Below are 21,714 nucleotides of genomic sequence, written 5' to 3' on the forward strand. Positions count from 1 at the left end.
CTCACTTTTTCAGGGTCTTGGGGAGGGTTATTTTGCTAACTCTCACTATTTTCTAATAGTCCCAGCGACCCTCTACAAGGTCACATAGGTTTGGGGTCCATTCGTGGTTCGCATTCCACTTCTGGAGTATATGGTTTGTGTTGCCCCTATCCCTATGTTTCCCCATTGCATCCTATTGTAACTATACATTGTTTGCACTGTTTTCTAAGACTATACTGCATATTTTTGCTATTGTGTATATATATCTTGTGTATATTTCCTATCCTCTCACTGAGGGTACACTCTAAGATACTTTGGCATATTGTCATAAAAATAAAGTACCTTTATTTTTAGTATAACTGTGTATTGTGTTTTCTTATGATATAGTGCATATGACACTAAGTGGTACTGTAGTAGCTTCACACGTCTCCTAGTTCAGCCTGAGCTGCTTTGCTAAGCTACCATTATCTATCAGCCTAAGCTGCTAGACACCCTATACACTAATAAGGGATAACTGGGCCTGGTGCAAGGTGCAAGTACCCCTTGGTACTCACTACAAGCCAGTCCAGCCTCCTACATTGGTTGTGCAGCGGTGGGATAAGTGCTTTGAGACTACTTACCACTCTTGTCATTGTACTTTTCATAAGAGAAAAATATACAAAACAAGGTCAGTGTATATACACATAGCCAAAAAGTTTTGCATTTCCTCTTTTCACTCTTTTCTAAGTGCTGAAAAGTACTTCTAAACTTTCAAAAAGTTCTTAAAAGTTTAAAAAGTTTTTTCTGTCTTTCCAAAAAGTTCTGAAAACTTTTTTCTCTTTGTCTATCACTTTAACTCTCTCTAAAAATGTCTGGCACAGGCCAAAAAGTTGAACTGTCCAAACTTGCATATGATCACCTTAGCTGGAAAGGAGCAAGGAGTCTCTGCATAGAGAGAGGTTTGAGTGTAGGGAAGAATCCTTCCTTAGAACTGTTAATTAATATGCTTAGAGTACAGGATAAGGCCATAAGTGCCCAATCTGTAGAAAAAGTAGCTAATGGTTCTCAATCTGATCCAGGGACTCCCCCAGGAAAAGGTTCAGGAAAGAAACTTCTCAGCCTGCCCATTACTAGACAGTCTAGCATAGTTGGTACAGAGGTTGAATCACATCATACTGATGATGTGCTCTCACATTATGCTGGTAGCCAAGCTGTTAGGGTGCCCTCTGTAAGGGACAGGTCTCCTTCTGTTCATTCCCATCATACCTCTGTATCTAGAAATGTCCCTCCCACCCACCCTGATGACAGATTGTTAGAAAGGGAGCTCAATAGATTGAGAGTGGAGCAAACCAGACTGAAGCTCAAGAAGCAACAGCTGGATTTGGATAGACAGTCTTTAGAAATAGAGAGGGAAAGACAGAAGATGGGTTTAGATACCCATGGTGGCAGCAGCAGTATTCCCCATAGTCATCCTGCAAAAGAGCATGATTCCAGGAATCTGCATAAGATAGTTCCCCCTTACAAGGAGGGGGATGACATTAACAAGTGGTTTGCTGCACTTGAGAGGGCCTGTGTTGTACAGGATGTCCCTCAAAAGCAGTGGGCTGCTATCCTATGGCTATCATTTACTGGAAAAGGTAGGGATAGGCTCCTTACTGTAAAAGAAAATGATGCTAACAATTTCCAAGTTCTTAAGAATGCACTCCTGGATGGTTATGGCTTAACCACTGAACAGTACAGGATAAAGTTCAGAGATACCAAAAAGGAGTCTTCACAAGACTGGGTTGATTTCATTGACCAGGCAGTGAAGGCCTTGGAGGGGTGGTTACATGGCAGTAAAGTTACTGATTATGACAGCCTGTATAACTTGATCCTGAGAGAGCATATTCTTAATAATTGTGTGTCTGATTTGTTGCACCAGTACCTGGTAGACTCTGATCTGACCTCTCCCCAAGAATTGGGAAAGAAGGCAGACAAATGGGTCAGAACAAGGGTGAACAGAAAGGTTCATACAGGGGGTGACAAAGATGGCAATAAGAAGAAAGATGGTGAAAAATCTCAAGATAAGCATGGGGATAAGGGTAAAACCAAAGATCCCACTTCAAATCTTAAACACTCTTCAGAGGGTGGGGATAAAACAAATTCTTCCTCTTCTTCCCAACCTGCACACATTAAAAAGCCTTGGTGCTTTGTGTGTAAAAATAGAGGCCATAGGCCAGGGGATAAGTCCTGTCCAGGTAAACCCCCTGAGCCTACCACCACTAATACATCAAGCTCTAGTGCCCCTAGCAGTAGTGGTACTAGTGGTGGGACTGCTGGCAACAGTCAAGCAAAGGGTGTAGTTGGGTTCACTTATGGGTCCATAGTGGAAACTGATGTAATCAGTCCCAAGACAGTTTCTGTCACACCTAGTGGCATTGGCCTTGCCACACTGGCTGCTTGTCCCCTTACAATGGATAAGTACAGGCAGACAGTTTCAATAAATGGTGTTCAGGCCTTGGCCTACAGGGACACAGGTGCCAGTTTCACTTTGGTGACTGAAAACCTAGTGCCTCCTGAACAACACATCATTGGACAACAGTATAAGATTATTGATGTCCATAACTCCACTAAGTTTCTTCCCTTAGCTATAATTCAGTTTAGTTGGGGTGGAGTTACTGGCCCTAAGCAGGTGGTGGTATCACCTAGCTTACCTGTAGACTGTCTCTTAGGTAATGACCTAGAGGCCTCAGGTTGGGCTGATGTAGAGTTTTATGCCCATGCAGCCATGCTGGGCATCCCTGAGGAATTGTTCCCTCTCATTTCAAGTGAAATGAAAAAGCAAAGGAGAGAAGGCCTGAAAACTCAGGATCCCTCTCCATCAACAGGTAAAAAGGGTATCACAGTATCCCCTAACCACCCTACCATTCAGGATACCATTCCTGTGGTGGGAGAAACCTCTCCTGGGGTGGCACCTGTTCCAAGGGAATCATCAGCTGGCAAAGCTGGACTCCCTGAGGTGGAAGTACCTCTCTGTGGGATAACTAACATTGGTGAGAAAAACAGCACCATTTTCGTTAACATGGAGCATCCCTCCAACCCTCCCAGAGAAACTTTAGTGCAGAAACCCTGCACTACCTCACAACACTTAGGACAGCATCCCTGCCCTAGTGTGGAGCTCATAGGACAGCATCCCTGCCCTTCTCCAACTCAAGAGAAACAGCATCCCTGTTCTCTCTTCCAGCCAAATGGACAAACTTTTTGCCCAGCTATGGCTTTACTGAGACAGCATCCCTGTCTGGCATTTCCATCATTACAAATAGGTTCAGTGGATAATTCCCACTGCTCTAAACTAAAACTTACTGATAGAAACTCTGAAAATACATCTTCACATTGTTGGTTAGCTAAAAAACTTCAAACAGGGTGGTTTACATCCCCACAGGGAAGTAACCATATAGTGGATGATAAAGGGAGTAACCAGTCTATTGCAGAGCTACTCTCTACTTATCACCACTTAGACAATAAAGTCTCAACTGGCCAAGGTTAGCCTTATTGTCCTTCGTTTGGGGGGGGGTTGTGTGAGAAGGTAGCCTCTTTCTAGCCTTGTTACCCCCACTTTTGGCCTGTTTGTGAGTGTATGTCAGGGTGTTTGTCACTGTTTTCACTGTCTCACTGGGATCCTGATAGCCAGGCCTCAGTGCTCATAGTGAAAACACTATGTTTTCAGTATGTTTGTTATGTGTCACTGGGATCCTGCTGGTCAGGACCCCAGTGCTCATAGGTTTGTGGCCTATATGTATGTGTCACTGGGACCCTGTCACACAGGGCCCCAGTGCTCATAGGTGTGCATGTATATGTTCCCTGTGTGGTGCCTAACTGTCTCACTGAGGCTCTGCTAACCAGAACCTCAGTGGTTATGCTCTCTCATTACTTTCAAATTGTCACTGACAGGCTAGTGACCATTTTTACCAATTTACATTGGCTTACTGGAACACCCTTATAATTCCCTAGTATATGGTACTGAGGTACCCAGGGTATTGGGGTTCCAGGAGATCCCTATGGGCTGCAGCATTTCTTTTGCCACCCATAGGGAGCTCTGACAATTCTTACACAGGCCTGCCACTGCAGCCTGAGTGAAATAACGTCCACGTTATTTCACAGCCATTTTACACTGCACTTAAGTAACTTATAAGTCACCTATATGTCTAACCTTTACCTGGTAAAGGTTAGGTGCAAAGTTACTTAGTGTGAGGGCACCCTGGCACTAGCCAAGGTGCCCCCACATTGTTCAGAGCCAATTCACTGAACTTTGTGAGTGCGGGGACACCATTACACGCGTGCACTACATATAGGTCACTACCTATATGTAGCTTCACCATGGTAACTCCGAATATGGCCATGTAACATGTCTATGATCATGGAATTGCCCCCTCTATGCCATCCTGGCATTTTTGGTACAATTCCATGATCCCAGTGGTCTGTAGCACAGACCCTGGTACTGCCAGACTGCCCTTCCTGGGGTTTCACTGCAGCTGCTGCTGCTGCCAACCCCTCAGACAGGCAGCTGCCCTCCTGGGGTCCAGCCAGGCCTGGCCCAGGATGGCAGAACAAAGAACTTCCTCTGAGAGAGGGTGTGACACCCTCTCCCTTTGGAAAATAGTGTGAAGGCAGGGGAGGAGTAGCCTCCCCCAGCCTCTGGAAATGCTTTGTTGGGCACAGAGGTGCCCAATTCTGCATAAGCCAGTCTACACCGGTTCAGGGACCCCTTAGCCCCTGCTCTGGCGCGAAACTGGACAAAGGAAAGGGGAGTGACCACTCCCCTGACCTGCACCTCCCCTGGGAGGTGTCCAGAGCTCCTCCAGTGTGCTCCAGACCTCTGCCATCTTGGAAACAGAGGTGCTGCTGGCACACTGGACTGCTCTGAGTGGCCAGTGCCACCAGGTGACGTCAGAGACTCCTTGTGATAGGCTCCTTCAGGTGTTAGTAGCCTTTCCTCTCTCCTAGGTAGCCAAACCCTCTTTTCTGGCTATTTAGGGTCTCTGTCTCTGGGGAAACTTCAGATAACGAATGCATGAGCTCAGCCGAGTTCCTCTGCATCTCCCTCTTCACCTTCTGATAAGGAATCGACCGCTGACCGCGCTGGAAGCCTGCAAACCTGCAACATAGTAGCAAAGACGACTACTGCAACTCTGTAACGCTGATCCTGCCGCCTTCTCGACTGTTTTCCTGCTTGTGCATGCTGTGGGGGTAGTCTGCCTCCTCTCTGCACCAGAAGCTCCGAAGAAATCTCCCGTGGGTCGACGGAATCTTCCCCCTGCAACCGCAGGCACCAAAAAGCTGCATCTCCGGTCCCTTGGGTCTCCTCTCAGCACGACGAGCGAGGTCCCTTGAATCCAGCGACACCGTCCAAGTGACCCCCACAGTCCAGTGACTCTTCAGCCCAAGTTTGGTGGAGGTAAGTCCTTGCCTCACCTCGCTGGGCTGCATTGCTGGGAACCGCGACTTTGCAAGCTTCTCCGGCCCCTGTGCACTTCCGGCGGAAATCCTGTGTGCACAGCCAAGCCTGGGTCCACGGCACTCTAACCTGCATTGCACGACTTTCTAAGTTGGTCTCCGGCGACGTGGGACTCCTTTGTGCAACTTCGGCGAGCACCGTTTCACGCATCCTCGTAGTGCCTGTTTCTGGCACTTCTCCGGGTGCTACCTGCTTCAGTGAGGGCTCTTTGTCTTGCTCGACGTCCCCTCTCTCTGCAGGTCCAATTTGCGACCTCCTGGTCCCTCCTGGGCCCCAGCAGCGTCCAAAAACGCCAAACGCACGATTTGCGTGTAGCAAGGCTTGTTGGCGTCCATCCGGCGGGAAAACACTTCTGCACGACTCTCCAAGGCGTGGGGGATCCATCCTCCAAAGGGGAAGTCTCTAGCCCTTGTCGTTCCTTCAGTATTCACAGTTCTTCAGCCTAGTAAGAGCTTCTTTGCACCAACCGCTGGCATTTCTTGGGCATCTGCCCATCTCCGAGCTGCTTGTGACTTTTGGACTTGGTCCCCTTGTTCCACAGGTACCCTCAGACAGGAATCCATCGTTGTTGCATTGCTGATTTGTGTTTTCCTTGCATTCTCCCTCTAACACGACTATTTTGTCCTTAGGGGAACTTTAGTGCACTTTGCACTCACTTTTTCAGGGTCTTGGGGAGGGTTATTTTGCTAACTCTCACTATTTTCTAATAGTCCCAGCGACCCTCTACAAGGTCACATAGGTTTGGGGTCCATTCGTGGTTCGCATTCCACTTCTGGAGTATATGGTTTGTGTTGCCCCTATCCCTATGTTTCCCCATTGCATCCTATTGTAACTATACATTGTTTGCACTGTTTTCTAAGACTATACTGCATATTTTTGCTATTGTGTATATATATCTTGTGTATATTTCCTATCCTCTCACTGAGGGTACACTCTAAGATACTTTGGCATATTGTCATAAAAATAAAGTACCTTTATTTTTAGTATAACTGTGTATTGTGTTTTCTTATGATATAGTGCATATGACACTAAGTGGTACTGTAGTAGCTTCACACGTCTCCTAGTTCAGCCTGAGCTGCTTTGCTAAGCTACCATTATCTATCAGCCTAAGCTGCTAGACACCCTATACACTAATAAGGGATAACTGGGCCTGGTGCAAGGTGCAAGTACCCCTTGGTACTCATTACAAGCCAGTCCAGCCTCCTACACTGTGCAGATAGTGAATACTGTTTGAACCAGTGGGTACAAGGGAGGTTCTGTGGTTGTTATGGCCAAGGTGGAGGCAAGGGCTAAAGTGTGGAGTAGCAAAGCAAGGGATAAGTGCCCCTTCCTGAAAAAGGTCTTCAGGGCAGGTGATTCCTGAATGTTCTCAGGCTTCAGCGGCTGCAACAGATATATCCTGGCAGAAGGAGGGGGACTCCACAATGGTATCCCTGGAGCTTACAGGACTGTTTGTAGCGGGAAATTCAGTGCCCAGTGGTAGCTAAAGTGCACTGTGCATACAAGCCTCTTTGTTTTGGGTCAGCTACAGCATGAGCTGAGTAGCTAACACAGTGTGTTTTGAACCCCCACGTATGTCTGTTGCAGATACCTCGGACAGGTGTAGGCCAGCCAGCCAACAGGCAGATTATTGGAGTTGCGCTGCCAGATAGTAATGTTCAAAATCTGAGGCCCAAAGTCTCCCATGCACATTAGGGAATTTTAATTTCGCTAAGGAGATCCGCCATCTACCACTGGCCCATATCAGCCCCCCACCATCTTTCCATCTAACGTGCAGAAAATGCTCAGTGGAAAATAAACAGGCATGTTAGATATATTGTAGAGTAATCTGGGAAGCTTTATCCTTCTTGTAATGCCTTGCACCGACAAGGGGAAGATCCTCCAGAGTAAGATTTGGGACCTGAGTGATGACACTGCTCTCATCACATTGCCACTTATCAAAACTCTGGTAGAATGAAATATGTTAACACCCATGTAGCAGAAAGTGGTGGGTTCCCATTTGATACAATGATTTTCTATGGCAATAGCTTGTACCAGACAGTTTGAGTTTAGAGGAAAGAGGCAAGTTTTGAACTAGTTACCCCAAGTCTGAGGCCATTTTAAATAAGCTCTGTTCTTGTGTCACAGGCATAATGTTGTTATGGATGTCTCCGATAAAAATCAAAACATCATTAGTGTAGAGGGACAAAATATGTGTCTCTCCATCAAGTATAATGCCCCAGTTCTCTCCCAAATGACGTAGCTGTAGTGCTAATGGCTCCATCGCTGAGGCAAAAAGGAGGGGAGAGAGTGGGCAGCCCTGCAGAGTGCTTCTCTTACCCGGATTAGGATCAGATATGAGTTGGTGTATTTTGAGTCTGGCCACTTGGTCAGTATAGTGTAGCTCAATCATCTGGGTCATTTTTGGGCCTAGTTCCATACTGAGCAGCACAGTGCATATTCCAACATGTCAAATGCCTACTCCAATTCCAGTACCCGGCCTGAAGCATTTGGCCAGTGTGTTGGGGCTGTATCTAAAAGGCAGTGTGGACAACTATATCTAGAGAAGTGGAGTGGCCCTGGATGAACCCTGTATGGTCGGAGGAAATCAGATTAGGGAGAAAGGTTAGTAAGCGCCAAGCCAGAATCTTACTGAAAATTTTATAATCATTGTTCAGAATAGCTAAAAGTCGTTAGGAGGTGAACTCCAGAGGATCCTGACTGGGTTTCGAGATGAAGAACAAGGAAGCCTTGTGCATAGTAGGAGTTAGAGCACGATTGGAAACAATGTGTTATATAATTTAATCAATTTGGGCCCCAGAAGATCACCAGGGAATGAGAAGGTCAGTGTAAGTCCTTTAAGTTCTATTGGGAGTCCATCAAGCCAGGAGCTTTTCATGTTGCAAAATCCTGTATGGCGCATCAGACCTCCTGTTTCGTAAACAGGGACTCTAACAGCTCGAGATGCTCAGTTGGTATATGCAGTAGAATTAGTCTCAGGAAGTTTGATATGTGAGTATGATTAGAGCTAGTCGTTGGACTGTATTGTGCAGTGCAATGGGCACAGAAAACCATATGAATAGCTTCTTGTGAATACAATAATTAGGGCTCCTGGTTTTATGGTATTGATTTTTTTTAACAATTCCATCTGTATTTATCCATAAATATTTTTTGCCCATCTTATTGATATCCATCCATATTTATTTTACATTTTGAAAATAAATGAAGTTGTAAAATGATATATTTCCACATTTTTAAACTCTTAGATGTGCACTCATACTTGGATGCATGAAGTGTAGGAGCAAATCAAGCAGCCACATATAACAAAACACTACACTCTCAAGTGCATATTAGCCAATTTACAAATATTTGTTAACAAATGCCTGTATCCAAGGAAATCTCATCCTGTTGTAACTCCTTAAGCTGCATATCTGCTCAGCTTTTGCCTGGAATTCATGAACAACAGCATGGACAGTCTCTCACAATAAGTACAATTTTCAGTATTTTTCCACTTTCAAAAATGAATGGAGACAGGAAGCACATTGTTTTTTCCGTATTTATCTGTAAGAATCAGTAAAACTGGAAAATGGGAGCCTTAATGTAGCAAGGTAGCAGTATTATGTGGTATGACTGGGGGTCTTCTTACTGTGTAATACTAACACATTGCCCAGAAGTGACCCTCGGGTTCATACCAGTAAACCTTACCTCATAGCTGGTAGAGTGGAAAAGAGCAGTCAGGCTACTTAGAGGAATATGTGTAAAGTATTGCACAACATCAACATGGACAATAAGTAATTGACATGACTCGAAAGAAATCCATCACCATTTTAGAAAAATAAAGCATATTATTATCTTAATTTGGACACGAAAATGAACTTTGTATCTTACATACAACCGGAGTTGTGGATTTTTAAAGCATTTAAAAATAGATTCACTTCTAGTTGTCAAATGAATACCATTGAAGTCAGTGCGGGAAAGCAGTGTGCAATATGTAACTTGTGGGATGAGTTCCGTGGAACCAACCTGGAGTTCAGGTCTGAGAGGTCCCTAGACCAAGTTTCTATAGACAGTACTTTTTTACCATGCTAAAGGAGTCCATGTGCAGAGGTAGCCTTGCTGTCCTTAGAAATGACCGGTAACCGCAAAACAACATTTGGAAATGGAGTTACACTTTACCATTAGAGAGTAGAGTTCTTTATTGTTCCAGAACCTGGATCCAGAACCTGGATCCACAGCTGGCACTCCGCTGCCACATCTGGCAGCTCTGGGTGCAGCAGTGGTCTTGCAGCTGTCAATCACGGAAGGGTTGCACCAAAGATACTTTGCCACTTAGTCGAAGTCGCCTTCTTTAGGATGCAAGATCTCAGCAGAGGGGTCTTTGCTGTTGTCGCTATTGCTGGGAGATGCTCTGGAGTTGGTGACGTCCAGGAACGGGTACATTACCAGGCTGGTGACCAACAAGCCTTGGCAGCAGCAAACATAATCCACAGGTACTTCGTTAGCTGGAAGAGTGGTGTTGCCTTGCTACAACTCCCTAGGTGCAGGTCACCGATTTTCTTTGGACTCACTCAAGAGGGGCCTGACAGGTTGAACTTCTTGGGACTCAGCACAATGACTCTTTTGCAGGTTGCAGGTAACTGGTTCCACCAGTTAGGGGAGTCTACTTCAGTTTCAGGCGTCCAGTGGCGTTCCTCTTGCTTGGGGCAATGAGCTTTTGCCACAAATAGACGAACATACAATTCCAGTATATGGTCTCCTCAGAGCACTTAAGTGTCCTCTCTTTGGGCTGCGGCATAGTCCAAAGTTCTGTTGTTGGTGACGGTGTCTCTGTGCCTCCTCTCGGATTCAAAGTCAGAACTGAGGTTCTGGTGTCAGGGGAGCACCTTAAATCCTAGTTTAGGAGGTGTCAAGGGTGTGAGGGACAGTGGCTAATGGGCTACTGGTCCCTGCGGCTAGTGCGCCCCTGAAGTGAGGACTTCATGTGGAAGTACGTCACTTTTCTAACCAGAACCCTCTAATGACAAGGTTTGCCAACATGGTAGAACCTTTCCTCGGTTGTACAGACCTCCTAGCCCAGATGTGGCTAGCCTCTTGGAGGTGTACTCCTCCTGAATAACTAATTTTCCCCATCTGTCAGCCTGGACATAGCGGGAAGGGCTTTGTCCTGGAGTGGGGGACAAGAGATTAAATATCAAGGGTGCTGAAAGCGTTTGAGGCTCACCGCCTTGATCAATGTAAACAAAGTTGTGACTTCCTCCCTGTCTAGGTCCTTTGTATCCGTCATGGGGGTAGTGCTAGCACAACCAGCAGGAAGACAGACTCTTGTTTTGGCAGCAAATGGCTCAGGGGAACCTGCCAATCTAAGGGAAAGCCGGCAACTTGGTTGGCATCCTCTAAGGACTCCACCAGGGTACATGTTAGCTAATCCTGGGCATGAGAATTGTGCTCAGGGTTAAAAAGCATGGTGTTTGACACCAAACGTTGTGCCATCATGGAGCTGGACATCTAAGGTTAGCTTGGCTGCCAGCTCATGTTACCCTCCGGACCGCTGGTCACTTGATATAGCATTGAGTTTTAAATGCTATCACAGGGTCCTATATGCTCGTGCATATATGTCCTCACTGATAACACAGTGCACCTTGCCTCCTGGGCTATAGGAAGCTTGCCTTAGGGCGACTGACCTGCACTATGGGCGGTAAAGGGACACTGCCTGCACTTGGTGTGGACAGAATCAAACTTAAGCAGACAAGCTGCTCGTGCAGGCTGATATGGCAGCTCTGCAGGCTTTGATTTTACTCAATCAAAGCAGGGTGGCATAATCAGTGCTGCAGCACTGGTGACCACTTTACCATCCCTGCCCTGGGTACCACCGGTACCATTTACCAGGGCCTTACAGGGGAGGGAAAGACCTTGCTATTTGGGTTTACAAAATCACCGTACAAATGAAAAGAGAGAGCACTGGCTCTGAGGTCTGGTTAGCAGGCCTCAATGCACGTTCAGATAAAAAAACGGCATTATCACGCAGCAAAAATTAGGGGGTGTACATCCAAAAAGAGGACTTTACAACAGTTAACAGTAATTCATGTAGGGCGATTCTAATGGCAGTAACTGGGGAGGATGTCACATTCGACCAGCAATGCTAACATCCTGCCAGATTGATCTGTTTCTGCATGGGATCGCACAATGCGTATCTTATAGTCTATGCAGCAAAGGGATTTCATGAGCGCCGTGTGAGAGCCCCTAGCTGAGTGAAGCTTATGTTTGTTAGCAGAGTAGATCTAGGTAGATCATTCCAGGTCATGGTATTAATTTTGTACCTGATGCACCCCAATGAATGAATGTATACTTCTCACACTGCCTCAAAGGTGTCCTACTCAAAATGGAACATGCATGCAGAGTCTCTGTTCTGAGCAAAATAATGTGTGATAGTGGCTCTAAGCTGTTAACGAAAGACAGTGTCCTCTAAGAACGAGGATGATGCCACCACATGGGAACTAGTGGTTTATATCTACCCCCAGGGTATTTGCAGCAATAAAGGATTATGGTCCAAGACGGTTTTGCTAAATTCTTCTACGTTGTACATCAGGAGTTGTGTGCATATAGGACACAGAACGTGGTCTAGTCGCACCTGAAGATCGTTAGGTGGGGAGCATATGGAATTTACAGGTGCAAGTATATAAAGCCCTCAAAACATCTATCAATAACCCAGTCATCATCCTTGTGCACTTACTGTTCATCATTGCATTAAGTGTGTTTTGTAGTGGAGGGTTTAAGATCTATCCAAACCAACATGTAAGACGGTTTTAAAATTGCCACCAATTATCCATTTTACCCGAGACCATTGCATGAGATATGTTGAGAGGGATGCCAGAAAGTCAGATTGGCCAACATTCAGGGAATAAACACTACTAAAAAGCAAAAGTGCACCATCAAGTATTCCCTCAACAAAAACATATCGCCCTTCTTTATCAATTAGTGTTTCTGTGGGTTAGAAGGGAATTCTGGGTTTCACCCATATCAGCACTCCTCTAGCAAACCAGGAGTGATCTGTGCAATAGCACTGACCTCTCCACTGCTTCTGTAGTTTAATCCCTTCTTGTTATGTCAAGTGCGTTTCTTGTAAGAAGACAACATGGGTGTTTCTACACTTAAGAAAGAGGTACATATGGTAGCCTTTCTGGGAGAGCTCATTCCCCTCACATTCAATGCAAGTAATATTAGATTAGTCATTAGTCACAGGGGAAGGATATGTGGTTTGTAACGCTGGGAAAGCGCTCCTCAACCACTGATATGGACAAATCAGCTCTGCAATCATAGTCCTTCCAACACAGTTGAACAGGGTAAAGGATAACCAGACCTGACTGTAAACTATTCCCAATTCCCGAACTCAGGGCCGAAGAGTGACTTCTAGCTATCCAGAAAAACTGAACCATTGTGTTAGACTGTAAGGCTGACAGGGACTATCAGGTCCCATAGGAGAAAGCAGCAATTGTTGTGCTGCTCGTGCTTGTCCCGATTGACCCTGGAGAGCGGGGTGCGCTGCCTCCCTGCGCCATGAGCAGCAGCAGTTCTGAGGCTGTGCCAGGGGTGACCAGTCTTACTTCGCATCTGGTCTGTCGGCGTGCACCTTGTGAGGGATATTCTGTGCCAGGGAGGGCCAGGCAGCTCCTTTGAGGGCATTCTACCAGCCAAGTCTTCTTCCTGTAATCCCTCTGTAAAGAGTCTGGAAAAATATGTATCTGTCCAATCTAAGATGGCTGACACCATTTCTATGCCTATTTTATCCAAAACAGTTATGGAGGCTTTTCTGTGATCCTATCTCCTCTTCCAGTTCAGGGCCTATTTAAGGAAGGGTTTTCTGATGGTCACTGTGTCGCAACACTTGAGCTTCCTCGCTGTGTTTTGTCGCTCCTGGACACAGCTTTCAGCAGTTTCCAGCTTAAACCCTTTTCGTCGAGTCCATTGTCCTTCAGGTTCCTGCATCAGTCTTCGCTGTTTCCAGTCTTACTTTCTCCTCTGGGCCCTGACTACTACACATGGGAGCCCCATCATTGCATAGATGTTTTTACCTTTTGGTTTTTTTCCTACTTTTTCCCTACTTGGAGCTCCTTCTGGGTGGCACTTTTTTGCTGGGTACTCACAAGTGTTGGCGGCATCGGAAGGGGTCATCCTTACCTCTGGCACATCAAGACTTGGATGATCAGACATTGAAACTGCATGGGGGATCTTACTAGACATCATAGTTGTGACAGTTTCGGGGTAGCTAAACTGAGTTTGAAGACCTGCTATACCTTGCAAATGTAAAGGAGATTGAGCTGGAGAAGGAGAGACAGGGTATCACAATGTTCTAAATCCATGGGTGTCAGTGAGCAACAGCTTGTCTTTTATCAGTGAGTGTCTTTAACTATTGATGATGTGTATAACACTAAGGTATTATTCAGTCAAAAGGTATATTTAATAAGAATGCAATACTGATATAATAACTTGAGGATGCAGTTACTTGGTTACATTATATCATCTGCTGCTTGTGATGTGATGACAGACAGGGCCTCGGACGCTGAACTCAACAAGGCGTTTTGTGAGTCTTTGACTGACAAACTAGAATCGGAGTCAATGGATGAAGCGAATCTTAAAGGAAATGGAGAGCACTGGAAGCCTCTTGATGAGAGCCTGACTCAGGGTCGATGTGCTGGAGGCACTGCATTGTGCCACTGGTGGGCCTCGCCTTCACGTGCCAGGGCTCATCGCTCTGCAGAGATGCAGCAGTGTGCGCCAGAGGATGAAGGGCTGCAGTACCTTTGTCCCCACCACTCTGCCGCCTTTTGCAGTGTGATGAAGAAGTATCTAGTTTTATTGGTGATGATTTAAAACTTTTCTGGAACCAGAAGAGTGTGTGTGTAATGCCCATGTCCTGAAGTTTCTATTTGACATCTATGAATGAGGTGTGGCAGTGCTGTACTGAATTCATGTAGTCCCGTAAAATAAGGATCCAGTACCCGTCATGGGAGAGGTGGTATAACTGTTGTGCCTTTTGCAAAATCAAGTCTTTGTTATAGAAATTTAGGAACTTGGCTTAGGTATGGCACACAGTGGAGGCCGTCTGGCTGAACACCTGTGGGCTCATTCCACCACAAAGAGAGGGGAGAGACCCTCAGGGACCACACATCACGGCAGCCAATCTTGGACAAAAGAGGTAGACCCCCGGAAGACCAAAAATGCAGATACTTGTTTGGCGGGAGTGACCTTCAGTGTCCTCCGCCCTGCCCTCCAGAAACAGGATCCTCTCCAGTAGGTTGGCTACTTGTCCCTGAGTGTCATCAGTTTGAGGGCTGCAGAACTTGTAAAGAAGTTTCAATGTTCTTGACTCGCTCCGTTAGTTTTCGCTGATTGCCACGTAGAGGGCCAAGCTCTGGAGCAAGAGTATTGACTATATTCCACAACGCAGATCTGGTTTCCGTGATGGCCTGTTGAATTAAACCCAGCTTCTCAGCTGAAGCAAAGTTATTGTTGTCTAAGGACCCATGTGGTTGGTTTTTTGAATGCGCTACAGCCATTTTGCTCGTAGTTACAAGTCGTGGTGGAGGGCGTGGGTACAAGGAAAGATTTAACCAAGCGGAGCTTACAGCATCCATTTTAGGACATCCTTATTCCTCACTCCTCATCCCTACTTCTCACCCCTGCTTCTCATCCATCATTCCCACTTCTCATCCATCATACATCATTCCTACTTCTCATCCATCATACATCATTCCTACTTCTCACCCATCATCCCTAATTCTCATCCATCATATATCATCCCTAATTCTCATCCATCATATATCATCCCTAATTCTCATCCATCATATATCATCCCTACTTCTCATCCATCATCCCTACTTCTCAACCATCACCCCTACTTCTCAACCATCACCCCTACTTCTCAACCATCACCCCTACTTCTCTTCCATCATTCCTACCTATCATCCATCATCCCTGCTTCTCATCCATCATACATCATCCCTACTCCTCATCCCTGCTTCTATTCCATCATCCCTACTTCTCATCCCTGCTTCTCATCTCTACTTCTCTTCCATCATCCCTACTTCTCAACCCTCATCCCTACTTCTTATCCATCTACCTTCATTCCTACTTCTCATGCCTCAGCCATCATACCTACTCCTCATCCATCATCCCTACTCCTCATTCCTCATCCCTCAGTGATACCAACACATTTCCAGTTTTGTGAAACACACCTTCACACTGATTGGTTGAGAACAGCCAATCAGAGTTATGAGAAAGAGCTGCATTATATTTAACTTAAAAACAGCCTTCTCATTGCACATGGTGGGTGAAGAGGGAGGAGATTAAATGCAACTGTGTGTTTGTGTCCAGTGAATTCAAGGCTGCACAATATTTCATTTTATTTAACTAAGTGTTTTTCTGTTTACACAGGCCTCTGCAGAAAGCTCTGCTCCTTTGGGAAATACAAGGAGCCCACAGCTGGGGCCATAAATCAGGTTATACAGGTCATCTACAGTTCAACCGAAAACCTTTCTGGTTTCAGTTTCATATGTAGAAAGAAAATGTTTAAAATCATCTCTGGTGGCAGTGCAATACAATTCATCCACACCTTTTCTGGTTTCATTTTTTTTGTAACAAATGCAATGTTTAAATCTGAGGCTGCTTTTATCTCTAAGAGCTGTTTTTTTTCTTTTCTGAAACCAGAAAGATTTTCAAGGAACTGTAGATGAACTGTATAACCCTTTCTCCAAGACTTGATTTAAGGCCCTAGCTGTGGGCTCCTTGTATTTCCCAAACAAGCAGAGCTTTCTGCAGAGACCTGTGTAAACAGAAAAACACTTACTTAAATCAAATAAAATGCTATACAGCCTTGAATTCACTGGAAACAAACACAATTGCATTTCCCCTCCTCTGTCTTCACCCAGCACATGCAATGAGAAGGCTGTTTTTCAGTGAAACAGAATGCAGGCCTCAGTGTGAATGTGTGTTTCACAACACTGAAAATGTTTTGGTATGACTGAGGGATGAGGGATGAAGGATGAGGAATGAGGAGTAGGGGTGATGGACGAGGAGCAGGGATGATGGATGAGGCATGAGAAGTAGGAATGATGGAAGATGGATGAGATGTAGAGATGAGAAGCAGGGATGAGAAGTAGGAATGATGGAAGAGAAGTAGGGATGATAGAAGAGACATATGGGTGAGAAGCAGGAATGAGGGATGAGAAGTAGGGATGATGGAAGAGAAGCAGGGATGATGGATGAGAAGAAGGGAGGATGGATGATGGATGAGAAGCAGGGATGAGGGATGAGAAGCAGGGATGATGTATGATGGATGAGAAGTAGGGGTGATGGAAGAGAAGTAGGGATGATGGAGGAGAAGTAGGGATGATATATGATGGATGAGAAGTAAGGATGATGGATGAGAAGCAGGAATGAGATGCAGGGATGAGAAGCAGGGATGACAGAAGAGAAGTAGGGATGATGGGTAAGAAGTAGGGATGATAGGCGAGAAATAGGGATGATGGATTGGAAGTAGGGATGATGGAAGAGAAGCAGGGATGATGGATGAGAAGTAGGGATGATGGATGATGGATGATAAGTAGGGATGATGGATGAGAAGCAGGGATGAGAAGTAGGGATGAGGAGTGAGGAATGAATCCAATAAAATGGATGCTGTAGGAGCTTCCCCAACAGGTGGAAAGGGCAGTGCTTGCAATAACAAAATTCTATTCGGAATTCCATCAGGGGCAAGTTAATGGGATCATAGGCTGGCAACAGGGAGGCATACGCCTTAATTAGGCCACACCAGGCAATGATCAGGATAGTTCAGCCAAGGATAGTGCCGCCTCAGGTCAGCACCTGGAAATCTAAGAGTCCATTCAGCATACAGCGTTGTTGGTAGGGACATGCCTCACTCCCTCAACCCACTGGCAATGAGGGACAGACATGGAGGGCATAAGCAGTCCTCAGGACCAGTGTAGGAAGTCCCACAAGTCAAGAAGAATCAAGCAAGTACATAAAATACTATGCAGATGGATCACAGAGAAACCAACAGTTGCTCAATCTCTAAGCAGCATGGTCACTATTGAGGGGCCCACATCATCATGAGATGGGCACCTGATGATCGGTTGTAGGACAGTGAGGCTTTGCTCCACAAAAAATTGGAGATCCTCAGTATGTGCATCATGTATGCCACTCTCTGTTTATCACCCTCGCCTCTAAGTGATGTCACTGAAAACTGCTGAGTGAAGCCAGAAAGTACCCGGCTCCAGGCCTGCACTGGAAGCAGAGCTTGGGGGGTCGGTCCCCAAAGAGCAGCCAGGGCCCTGGTCAGACTGGCAAGTAGGAGTTAGTCCAGTGATGAAATCTCGGTAGTGCAGAGGAAGCCAGGTGCCTCCGCAGCTCTGAGCTAGTACTCAGGCCTAGTATGAAGGTCGCTTACATCTGGCAGACCCGTGAGGAAAGCTTGGGTTGGGGGAACCAGCCCTGAAAGAGCAGCAAAGTCCCCAGACAGCCAGCAACTAAGGGGGGCTTCAATGGCTTTGTCCACCGTAGTGAAGAGGAAATTAGGTAGGATATAGGGGGCCATCCAAGGGGTTGATGGGCCAATTATGATGCCCTAGTGTCAGGACTGGCAAGGATTATGCAGGTGCTGTCAGGAGAATCACTGAAAGGCAGCCGCCATCTTGCAGCATCAAACATCCTGCAGGATTCTTTCAATCAGAATTTAAGAACTAATGTTTAAAAAGGATACTCCCAGTCACACCCTGCATATTCTGTCAGGGTCAGTGGAGTGATCTTGTTTGCCCTTGGGAGGCATTTCGTACCTATGCAGATGGTAATTACTAGTCGGCAAAAGTGGGAGAGCAAACACAAATCAACCAGCAGGAACTTTAGGCATGCACAAGGTAACTTTCTAAAAGTAACTTTTCTTTAATATTTATTGTTAGACCTGAAAGCCTTAGGGTGGTCTTTCCCTAAACCTTTTGCCTTCTCCCCTTCTGTTTTGCTTAATTTTTTTGGTTGACCTTAGGACTCTGTGCACTTTACCACTGCCAAAAAGAGCTTAAGCTTTTGTGCTCACTCCTTCAACAAGCACTGGCAAAGACAATAGGTTTAGTCTCTGCGATATTGATTGGCTTTGTCAATTTGTTTACATGTTCCACAGTTGAGCTGCTCTGCAACATTACTTAAATAAAAAATTAAGCCCTATAATTGTTTTTACATGTTGCAAAGTTGAGCTGCTATGCCCAGCATGGCTTAAAGAAAAACATTAAGCACTATGTTTTTTACATGTTGCACAGTTGAGCTGCTGTGCATCATGATTTAAACAAAAAAATGTGCTATGACACAGTCAATGCTGGCCGCGCCATAGTTTTTTAAAAATTTTTTTTAAAACTTTAGGCCATGTTGTAACATACATGTAAAAAAAGAGATTTCACAAAGGAGAAACCTACTGGCTTTGCCAATGCTTAGCTTGATGTGCTGGGGAGAAAGAAGAGGTAAAGGAAGAGGGAGGAGATGAGTCAGAAAGCAGCAAGGTGAGAGGATGGGATGAAGACATGTGGGAGGAAAGACAAAGAAGCAAAGAAGGCGGAAGGAGAGGTAGAGAGGGATCAAAGAAATGTGGCTGGAGAGGGGAAGAGGAAAAGAGGTAAGAATGTTATGTTCAAAAGGTGTAATTAGACTGCATCTGTGCAGTGCTACCTGCATGCTTTGTCTCTGTAAACTCCAACAAAAACAACTGTACTCAGCACAACGAAAAATGAAAGAAAATATGATGCATGTGGAAAGATCACTCAGTGACCTGAAGCAGTCTAATGTCTCCGGACTTGTAATACATGGAGTAAGTACCAGATTGCCAGATTGTACTGCTAGCTGGCGAAGGATCTCACTCTCAAATATGAAATGTGCTGAAATTATTGTACTACATCTACAGTTTATCTGTGTATGTGATCAATAAATCAACAGCTTGGGAAAATGGAGAAAACCTTTTGAGTTTCTAATGCTTCTAGGTCTAGCGCTAAGTCTCTCCCAAGGTAAACTGTGCCATTCTGTCCCTGAAAGCATTGTGAGGAGGGAAACTGTTCTTGATGAACAGCTCACCAGAAGAATGTCATACATTCCTTGTGCACAAACAGCAAAAGCAGATTGATGATGATTATAAAACCCTGGGAGATCGAGAGGACGGGCCCGGCTCCAGGACTGCCTCCAAAGCCCCTTACTAAACACTCAGACGCTACCTAACATGGCATGCCCTACACAACAACTGATGTGCAGGCAAATGGATTATATAACAACACTATTTAGAAGAGCTGTGGGAGATGTTTAAAATGTTTCAGACATTTGAATCTTTTTGTTACGGGGTCATGTATAAGCCTCTATCCACTGCAGTCTATTCACTAAAGCCTTCACTAAATAACGTTAGAGGCACTCTGTGGGTACCATTTGTGAGGTGTGAAGTCAATACTGTGCCATCATATATGACGTTAAAAAATAAAATGGCAAGCTTTGGCAAAGCCACCAATGGCAAATGCACTCGTATGGAGTGCCAGATAGCAAATTAGAAAAAAAAGTACCTTCAGCATGCATGGCCAGTGGAAGAATACTGGCCACTAGCCACTAACCAGTGACCACAAGCTGTACTTGAGCCATGCTCCATGCCACACCATGGACAGGCAAAGCAGAGCAGGAGGATGTGCAAAGTGAAAGCAGACAACATGCTGACCAATCAGAAGCATGTAAGTTAGTAAATTAGAGCGACACTGAAATCAACAAATGGTAAGAAAAGGTAAGTATAGGGCTGGTTTTAAGCCCCTTTTAAGATTTTTTTTTTATGCAAGAAATTTTGCAAGCTCTGTGCAAGCGCTGTGCAGGCCAAACCTAAAATGGTAAAATTAGCTTACACCGAATTGGCACATTTCATTTACTTATAAGTCTCTAGTAAGGTGGTACTACATATACCCAGGACATATAAACTACATGCTCCTAAAGGGCCACTAGCACTTATTGTGCCACCCGCTTAAGGTGCCTGCCTAAGCTGGTATTTAGTTTTAAACTACCATTTCAACCTAGCAAAATAAACCTTTTACAAGGCTTAAACCTTCCTTTTTAACACATATAAGCTACAACTAGAGTAGGTCCTAAACAGCCCTTGGGACAGGGTGCACTATAATTAAAAAGTTGTAAATAAACATTTAAGTTTTGCATATCTTGGTAGTGAAAAAGTCTTAAATTTGTTTTTCACTACAGCCTACCTCTTCCATAGTATAACAGTGTTTGGGAACAGGTTGAAATGTCATGTTTACACGCAAATAAACTGTCATTTAAACCCCTCTGTAATGGTAAGATTGGATTGCAAGTCACAACTATCGGAAAGCTAAATATTTTGTGCCTGCAGCCTGTATACTGGGTCACGTGCCTAGGTAAGGTTGGTAGTAGTCCTTTATGTATTCCTTACAGACAGTGTAACAATGGGGGACTGGGTGCTGGCAGGATGGATGGGAGTGAGTTGTCATCTACCGCGCTAACACTTCAGTAGGATCTGCCGCCTGCAATCACAGACAACTTCACACTAGCCTTATGTTTCCCCAGACATCTTGGGACCAGGGCAGGAAAAGGAAAAACTTTCCAGATTTCGGAGTAAGTATAGCAGTTTTTACCAACTGAAACCAGGCATAAATGTTGAAGGACTGCCCTGCTGTCTGAGGATTTCTGAGCTGTTTGAGGACTGCCCTGCTGGCCAAGGCCTACCTTGCTGCTGGAATCCAGGACTACCAGATTATCTACTAGAGTCAGTGCTCCTGCTCTGATCTACAGAGACATAACAAGCTCCTGACCAGCGGCTTTGTCAGAGCTATCACAGTGCTCGCATCTCCAGCTCTAGGTTTCTTCATCGGAACCAACGCCACGTAACTCATCCCATCACAGTCCTCACATTAACAGTGCCAGACTGGTGGCTTCCTTGGAACAGACACAGTGCGCACCATCTTGATACTGGACCTCGCATTGCAGCTACTGCTCAGCGTCTTCACCAGCATCGACCTAGCACGATGCACCTTGACACAGTGTTGCCCTACACCAGTGGCTTCACGACCCAACGCAGCACAACACATCTCGACGCCAGCTTTGCAGTGCTTTTACCCATCGATATGCATCTCGATGTAAGAACATGTACTGGAGGTCCTGCTCAACGGCTCATCAACACTGCACAGTGCATACCAACGAGGACTTCTCATCTTGATTCCAAGGACATAAGGTTCTATTTCAGCAGGCCACATTTG

General features: G+C 45.4%; 1 protein-coding gene across 5 annotated transcripts in view; it reads right to left on the bottom strand.

Moving 5' to 3' along the window:
• The window catches only part of JMJD8 (jumonji domain containing 8), a 165,274-nt gene that overhangs the window by 64,819 nt on the left and 78,741 nt on the right, over nucleotides 1–21,714 (bottom strand). The gene's annotated exons all lie outside the window — the stretch shown is intronic.

The sequence above is a fragment of the Pleurodeles waltl genome, chromosome 10 (assembly GCF_031143425.1).
Source record: "Pleurodeles waltl isolate 20211129_DDA chromosome 10, aPleWal1.hap1.20221129, whole genome shotgun sequence".
NCBI classification, from domain to species: domain Eukaryota; kingdom Metazoa; phylum Chordata; class Amphibia; order Caudata; family Salamandridae; genus Pleurodeles; species Pleurodeles waltl.